Source organism: Microtus oregoni, unplaced genomic scaffold (genome assembly GCF_018167655.1).
Source record: "Microtus oregoni isolate MIOR12 unplaced genomic scaffold, Mior012 000011F_ref0000422, whole genome shotgun sequence".
In the NCBI taxonomy this organism is placed as follows: domain Eukaryota; kingdom Metazoa; phylum Chordata; class Mammalia; order Rodentia; family Cricetidae; genus Microtus; species Microtus oregoni.
In genome coordinates, this window is record NW_024543070.1 from 7,192,561 (window position 1) to 7,202,179 (window position 9,619).

The following is a 9,619-nucleotide window of genomic DNA, read 5'->3' on the forward strand; positions in this document are numbered from 1 at the left end:
ATATTTTCATCTCTTCATTGCCTAAGAATATTTTACTTCTGCAAATTTTAATTTCTTTTTCTCAGTGTAATAGAATGCATAATTGCTATGCTTCAGCCTCCCCCAGCTCCACCGAAGAGGTCTAGTGATTGCATGAATGCGCAAGGCTTTTCTTGAAGTGTTTTGCATCTGCGGATGAAAGGTGTTTCACAAGTTCAAAGCATTCCTGTCATTATTTGTCCAGCATTCAGAACAATCAGGGTAATTTGGCAACAATTTTTTTCCCTTGGCAGAAGAAAAGGCTGATCACACTGATGGCAATGAGGATAAATTAAGTTCAATTTATTCAAGGTTAAGGTCACTAGCAATGTACAATAAGAAGTTCTTTGTTTTATGAATAAAAAGCAATTCTGATTTATACCCTGATTTCAGTAGAGCATCGAATGTTCATTTTTTAAATTTTTAAATACTTTTTCCCACAATGTTATAAGCAAATATTTGTGGGTTATAAGTTTATCATCCATGGTATTTATTTCACAGTTGTGATTCTTTACTCTCCAAATCAAACTGATGCAGACTTTGGTTTTTTCCATGAACGATGTCTCTCTGGGTAATTCATTGCATAGAGAAATACTGAAATAACTGACATCCATTAGTCAATGAAGGTCCACTAGGGATCACTAAAATGACTAGCCAGAAATGCAGGAATATTTACTTCTACTACAAAATTAAGCAAAAACTGGTCATTGCAGAATGTGTTTTGTTTACTCCCACCCTACAGGTGTATCCAAGAACTCTTTGGTGTTACTCTGCCACTGCCAGGGTTTTAGGTCTCATTTCCCCTAGGGAAAAAAGTCCTTAAGGATATAAATTTTGCCTGCATTAAGAATTAATAATAATAATAATAATAACACTAATAATGGGGAGAAACTTTATCATTGATAAGTATTATTTTCTACGTGATTATTTTAAGGTATTTTGTTTTGTATTTCTTTTGGAATTAATGTTAGGCAAATATATTTTTCTTTTTCACAGAGCTTCTATTTCTTCAACACAATGTCTCTCTTTTTTAAAAATGGTGACTACCTCATACCTAGAACGATTCTTCCCCTTTACTAGGGTTTGTTTTGAACTTAAGGAGTTAGACTCCACCCACGCACAGATTTGTAAACTGCCCATGTATGAGCTGCTGGCCTATGTTCACTCGTACACTACAGGTAGAATTGTAAACCAAGGGAATCTCTACCAATAATGAGAACCGAATTTCTGCTTTATCTAGAAAAGATCAACTTGACAAGATTACATGGCACAGTTTCCATTTTATAATGTGTCCTACCTGAAACAGTAGGACATCTTTCTCATCTTTCTGCCTTCCACACTCCCTACAGCCATGAGAGGAACTCCTGACTGAGGTTCTAAAGGATCCACAAGAAACCTAATAATAAATAAGACTTTATTGCTCCAGTCTTTCACCATTCCACACTCTCTACAGTCATGAGAAAAACTCCTGACTGAGGCTCTAAAGAATCCATGAGAAACTTAAATTCTACGGGGCTCAGTTCTTTCACTTTGCACCCCATTTAAGATGGATTTAGTGTGGAAGTCACGCTTGTGTGGATCGCATGGATTTCCCTTCTCTTTAAGGCTCACAAATGTCTTTCTATAATAAAATCATGAAAAATCTTGTAGAAGGACAGATCTTGTTATTATACCAAAAGGGAAACCATGAACAACTGCATTTAAATCATTATCTCTAATTCTGAAAGTCATGGCAAGCCTTTCGTAGAAAGGCTGGGGGCTTTATTACAGCTGCCATGAGCTAACATACATGAGCCAAGTCGTCAACTGAACAATAGAATTTAGATTGGGTTCATTTTAATTTGACTCATTTTCATTATTTGAAAAGTAGAGGGTGGTGCCCATTTTAGTTCAGCTGATTCAATTTTTTTCTCAGTTCAGAGTAGTTACAATTTCCCTTTGTGTAATAAAATTTAAGGACAGCTTCATCACACTCACAACAACCCATACCCTCACTATGGAAGGTGTGACTAAGACTGGCTGGCAACATCACCCAATCTGAAGCAGAATACCCTTAAATAATTGAGAATCTTGAATCATTAAGTGATGTCAGAATAAGTCCATGAGTCTTCATTTGTTTGGCATATATTTTTACATGGTATAAATGACTTTTTTCATTCACATAAAAGAGTTCATTAGTATTTCAGTTTGATTTACATTTTCTGTTAAATGTTTAAGTAAAAGGTGAAAAACGTTCATTCTTCCTTAGTCTTAGAAATTTAGGTCTCCAATGTGCCACCTGATATTAAACATAGAAGAATTTTGCCATTTCCCCCCAAAAGGCCTATAAATAATATCTAGTTATTGTGGTATTTTGAATAAAAATGTCCCCTATAGGCCCAAATATTTCAGTGCTTAGGGAGTAGCACTATTTCTTGGAGTCGATGTGGCTGTGTTGGAGAAAGTGTGTCACTAGGGTGGACTCAGGTTTTTCAAAAGGCCAAACCAGGTCCAGTGTCTCTCTCTCTCTCTTCTTTTTGCCTACAGATCCAGGTGTAGAATACTCAGCTACTTCCAGGACCAAGTCTGCCTGTGTGTCACCATGCTTCCTGCCATGACAATAATGGACTAAGCCTCTGAAAGTGTAGGCCAACCTCAATTAAATGTTTTTCTTGATGAGTTGCCATGATCATGGTAGCTCTTCACAGCACTAGAACTTTGACTGATGCAGCTGTAGAAGCAAAGGGCATAACACAAACATGCAATGCTTATCAAATTTGTAACTTTTTGCTGGCTTAATGGATCCAAATGACAAATATTCAAATAGCTAACATGATGAAATTAAGTTTATAAATATAGAGAGTCAAATAGAATTAACATCCTGCCAGCATGTATTGATTTTGTAACATTTCCTAAAATTCTAAGAATAAATCTATTACTCAGTTGCATACATCCCATTACCGCCACAGGGGATGCTAAGTTTATTCATGTGAGCTTATACATTTATAGCTACTTAAAATATTAGCAGTATAACATTCTTTTTACATAAAAATATCAACATTACTTTCACTTTTCTTAGGCCAACACATCCATAGATCTTAATTGAATCTAACATTTAGCATATCCACAGAACAAATGCAATGAACACAGCAATTATAAAGCTTAGTTATAAAAATGACTTCTGGATATGTCAACTAAGTCACAAAGTCTCACTATAGGCTTCATCCAAAATCCATCATCCTTTTTGACCCCATAACTCTCGAGTCATCCTGAGTATTCAAGTATCTTTTTTACTTTATCCTTTCCAGGACTTTTTTATGCGTGTAATCTTCCAGCGTGTGTGTATGTATGTGATATATATATATATATATATATATATATATATATATATATGTTTAATTTTTCTCTCAGGAACCTAGCACAGCTGTTTCTATAGTTTTATTTTTATTTTTTACCTTTTTAAAATGTGTATGTGGTTGTATGAGTGTGTGCCACGTGTGTATGGATACCTGTAGAGACCAGAGTAGGGCATCCAATCCCTTGGAGTTTCAATCTCTATAGAGAGGGTACTTGGAACTGAAATCAGGTCTTCTGAAAGATTATCAAGTACTCATAACTGCTGAGCCATCTTCCCAGCCCACTTTGTGCAACATTTAAAGCATCATTTATAAATAACTTTAAATCATTCCATGCTTATAAAATAAAGTATCATGAAACGATGACTCCATTAACAATGTCTACTCCATTCTTATTCTTTTAACACCAAGAACTAGTCTTCTTCTACTGGGATGAAATTCATTTTGTATTCCTTCTAGAAGGGTTTCAAAAGTTTAAAATTGGAACTGGAGAGATGGCTGGGAAGTTAAGAGTACACACTGAGATGATAAGAATTTGATTGCCATCATCATGGTCAGTGGACTCACAACTTCCCATAACTATAGCTCTAGGGGATCTGACCACCCTCCTAGCCTCTGTGAGTATGCATAGGCATGTGTGCAAACTCATACACAAACACAAACATATTAAAAAGGGTATCCCTTCAAAATGCCTTACTATCTCAAAGCACTTCCTATAATTCAGCACTTAGAGAAATTCAAGATTCTCATCATTATTAACTATTTTTCTAGAGTTTATATTTACCTATTAAAATAAAGAGGACACACAATCTAATTTTAAACGATTTGGACTTCATCTTAATCCTAAAATATAGCTTAAGAAATTTCTGTCTGGGGCTGGAGAGATGGCTCAGCAGTTAAGAGAACCCAAGCTCAGGTAACTGTCATTGACATCAGCTAACCCACAACAGCTACTGTAACTTCTAGCTCCAGGAGATCCAACTCTGCTAGCCTTGATGGACACAGCACACCTTTGGCATACACTCACGCAAACACTCATACACATAAATAAAAACAAGTCTAAGAAACTATAATTAACACCTGTGATTGTGCTTTAAACCATGCTTAAAGGATGATTAGGTATTACCAACAATGGCAATGATACATAGGTAACCTAACTTTAGAACGGAAACCACTTCCGCTATCCCTCAGTTCTCAACTACACACTACATCATTTCACCCTAACAAGAAAACTAATACATTTACATCTAATCACATGAGAAAACCAAACCTGTGCCTCCAAGCCCCTAGTAAGTACTACCACCTTTGTTTTATTTAACCTAGAAATTAGACAGCTTAGGCAGGAATATTTTAGAAACATAACTGCCTGATATATATATATATATATATATGTATATATACAGCCTTTTTTCCCTTTTATAATAGTTCTCAAATTCCCACATGCTTAAAAAATGTAAAACAGGATTGTATGTGTAGATTCATAGCAATGGACCTAAGGGATTTCTAAAAGGAAATTTAACTGTGTGATTTTAGCTGTAAGCAATGGCAACAGAGCCCACCTTCCTAGAGGTACCTTTCTATGCCTCATGTTAAATTCAGTCTTGTGGAGCACCGTGCCAGTACTGGGCTGGGAGATACCTGGGGAAGGGCAGCCTTCAGTCCTTCTGTGCACTGGAAGAGACGGCCTTAACTGAAGAACTCATGAATAGTTTTCAAAGGTCTTAAAATATCCCAAAATTAGATGTAAAATTGGATTTCTGTAGATACTTTTTCAAGAGAGACAGCTTGCTGCTTTAATCAGAGTTTGTAAGTCAGCACTTGCAAGCATTTTTCATGTCATAGCACAAATAAAAAATGTTGTTTATTTCCCTAGGATGAACTAGGAGTTTAGGGAATCTAGATGGCAATACAGTTTCAAAATCATGCATTTTCTCCATATACTGATAAGCATTCAACACCAAGTGTTAAAGAAGATAATAGTTGCTAAATTTGAGTATGTTCAAATAACATAAATATTTAATAACCTAGTGAAAATATCTTTTCTAATATCAAGGTTAGTGCTTACAATGTTTAGATGCAATTATTCATTGAGGTTTCCTGTTTTTCTTTTTTGTTTGTTTTTCTTTAATAATGAAGCATTCAAAATTTCAAATCAGAGTCTCTGAGAATATTTGTACAAATAGCAAAAAGAATAAATCCAACACAGGAGAAAGGAACATATCAGATTTACCTTCACATTTTAAACAAACAATAATTCCACACAAACTCTATGAAAGAGTGACATCAAATAGCCTAGACATCCAATAATAAAGGATTGGTGATATCCTGAAAGCAAGAGAAAAGCAGTGTTCCAGTGTCCAACCTTTAACCAATTGCAGGAAGCAGCACATAGTGGAAACTCAAGCCAAATGCCAATCACTCTATGATGGAGAGAGGTGGAAGCAGGAAACCAGAGTGTTCATGGACAGAAAATAGAAAGGAACATGGAGAACTGCCAAGAGCAGCCCACAATGTTCAACACCAGTGACTGTACACATGTGAGCAAGCTCCCCAAAGCCACAGAGAAAACCATCTCAAAGGAGGGGGAAAAAGAAATAATCCACAGAGTAGCACAGTCACGAAATATTGACTCAGTTGCAGCAAACAATTAGCCCCAGATTGGCTATTACTCTGGATCGACCTAGCAAATACCAAAGCTAGATATCAAAGGAGGAGGGACGAATGAATGCATGCAGGTAATGGACACAATATGTAAAAGAGGATATGATGCTAATTACTTTTTTTAGTTCTAATTCTTTCAATTTTTTTGGTTTTAATGATAAATAAGTTAATAAGAAATATTCAATAATCAAAGCGTATAATTTAAAGTAAATCTCTATGGGTTCCATTCCAAAAGCCTATTCTAACCATATAGAAATACACTGTTCTAGATTTCAAGTTTTGTTAATTTTAGTGTGTGGGTTTGTTGTTTATTGCAAGGTTTCTAACAATAAAGTTTATTTTAAAAAATAAACAATAAAAATCAACATCCAGCACTATAAAACTACTTTCAAAAGAAAACACAACTATATTTACAGAAACATAATCCAGTAGTATAAAACTACTTTCAAAAGAAAACACAACTATATTTACAGAAACATAAAAGTTTATAACCCTGGGAAGTCTGCTCTTTTCTTAAAGGAAAAGGATGAGCCATGGATCTATGGGAGAAGGGAGGTGGGGCAGGGAACTGGGAGAAGAGGATGTGGGGGAACTGTAGTTTGGGACACATTGTATGAGAGAAGATAAAAGAAAAATAGTTCTGCCTCCAAACTTTAATTTATAATATGTAGTATCTAACCAAAGATTATGATCCCTCTTATAACTCAAAAAAGCTGAGAAATAAATTCAATATAATTGAATTTGGCTAAAAAAAAATTCAGCCATATTTTCTGCCAATAATGTTCTTTTCCAAAAAAGAAATCAAGGAAGTAATTCCATTTGTTATGAAAGAGGCAAACAAACAAGGTATTTGAAGATGAGTTTAACCAAAGTGGTGAAACACCTATATACTGGACACTGTTAAAGACTGATAAAATAAATAGAAGACAGATTATTCGAATGATAGCCCATGTTCATGGATTTAAAAAGAATGAATACTTCTAAAATGTTTGTACTACTCAATACAATCTCTATCAAAAAGTAGAAAGAGAAAATCCTAAAATTCTCAGAGAACCATAAAAGATCATGAACAGCTAAAACAAGAAAAAAAACAGAGTTGGAGGCATCACGTTTTATGCTTTCAATTATGTTAAATAGCTTATGATTATCAAGAGAGGAACACAGAAAGTATGGTTTATACACACAATTAAATTTTGTTTAGTCATAAAGAAGGATGAAATTACATTGTTTGATGAAAAATGGATGCAACTGGAGATAACCATATTGAAGGAATTAAATCCATTTCAGAAAAGCAAATACCATGTTTTGTCTCACAGTAGATCCTATATTTTACAAATACATAAAATCTTATATACATAGAGTGGAATGCTGTCCAGTGGAATAGAGGGAACTGACTGGAGAGTTAAAGGGAGAATATTAGAGTATATAGGAGTCCCTGCTGTAAGTGTGGGATACATTTGAATAATAACTGCCTTATGTAACACCATAAAATAAATGGATATCTTAAAACTGAGCGTGTACATAATACTGTTGTTGATTATAATACAGTAGTCCCACACTAACTCAGAATGGAGTGTAATAAAGGTTTCTTCATTTAGGGGTAGACTCACCAATCAACAGTCCTCTGCATGAGTGGGGAACAGGTACTGAATCCAGCAGCCAAGGGGCTGCACACATTTTTACATCTGTATATATAGTACTTGTGGCCATGCCCAGAGTGGGCCAACATCTTAAAGGCTATTGGCTGAGAAGTTCCCACAGCACCTCTCCCCTTTTGTCAAAATAAAAGAGTTCTAAGTCTAATACAAAGCTTACTTACACAATAAGAACAAATATCAAGTATAAAATCAGAATTACAACCAACATAAACAATATCAAGCAAGAAACATATGCTAAGTTTTTCAATAGTTATCCTATCCTAAGGAATCTAAGTCTTGTATTAGAAATGGCTTGGCTAAGTCATGAAAGGAAAGTACCTATGAGTATCTAACACATCAAAGACCTAAGACGGGAAATATTGCTTGAGTAAGCAAGAAGCACAATCAAGTAACTTCCAAAAGGTGCAATAAATGACACAGACAACTGGCTACCTGGGCAATCACCCAAAGTCTCATTTGCAGTGTTAAAGCAACCAACTTTGGATAAGGCACCAGTCTGTTGTTGATTATAATAAGGTAGTACCACACTAGCTCAAAATGGAGTATAACAAAGCTTTCTTTATTTAGGAGTAGATCCTCAAATCAACAGTCCTCTACACATACAGGGAACAGGAACCAAATCCAGCAGCCAAGGGTTGGGCATATTTTTATATCTCTACATGTGGCCATGCCCAGAGTGAGCCAGTATCTTAAAGGCTGTTGAATAAAGGATTTCCCACAATACACCATACTTAAAGTAACTTAGGTCCTTCATCCTACCTTTGTAATCACTTAATCTGTGTAGTTACATTTATTTTGAATGAACTACATCTGTGCAACAATATGGAGGAACAAAATGACTAGATACACAAGCTTCAGCCAACAGAACTCAAACAATGCTATCCATTGTGCAACAATCCCCAAATAAATACTGACAGCTGAATAAGTTTTAAAAATCAATCAAATGCTTTCATATTCAAAACAGGATAGTACTGGCACAAAAACATACACCATCTAATGAAATTGAATGGAAAGTACAATAATAATTTTTTAACAAGGGCATCAGTAGGACACAATGGGAGTGGCTAATTTGTTCAATAAATTACATTAGGAAATTGGATATCTATATTCTAAAGAATAATGAGACCCTTATACAAAGTGATGTAAAAGTATCAGTTCAACAGACTGAAATGTAAGATGCTAGGTAATAAAGTTTCTAGAAGAAAATATAGGGAACAGTCTGTGACACTGTTTTTCAATAACTTTAGTGGTTATTTCACCAAAAACAAGAGCAACAAAAGGAAAAGTCAGCTTTATCAAGCTGGAAGGTTTCTGTACAGCAAAGGAAACTGTGGAAGATGAAAAGGGTAGCCTATAAATTGCAGTGGTTCTCATATCTGATATTCTGCATTTCTGATATTTACATTATGATTTATAACAATAGCAGCATTATAGTTGTCAAGTAGCAGTGAAATCATTTTTTAATTTGGGGATCACTACAACATGAGGAATTGTATTAAAGTGTACCAGCATTAGGAAGGTTGAAAAACACTGAAGTAGAATATATTTAAAAATCATACGTACAATGGAAAGTTAATTCAAAATTATATGAGGAACTCATACACCTTGGAATAAGAGAACAAATAATTCAATGGGGAAAAATAGCAATTAATACCAAAAAAAAGCATGAAAGGCCAACAGGTAGATGGGAAGGTACTCACTGGCAATTCACATCTGTCAAGGTAGCTATTATTTAAAAATCAATAGGTGCAAACTCTCCATACAGACTTGGCCTTAGACTTCAGTACCTTAGCTTCCAGAACTATGAGAAATAAATTCCTGTTCTTTATAAATTAATATTTGTCAATGCTCCATCCTAGAAGTGCAAATGGATCACAGCAGACGGAGAAGCTGAATGAGGCCCTTGCTTTTCTCTCATGTTATATTCATGTGAGTCCTTCAGGCCAA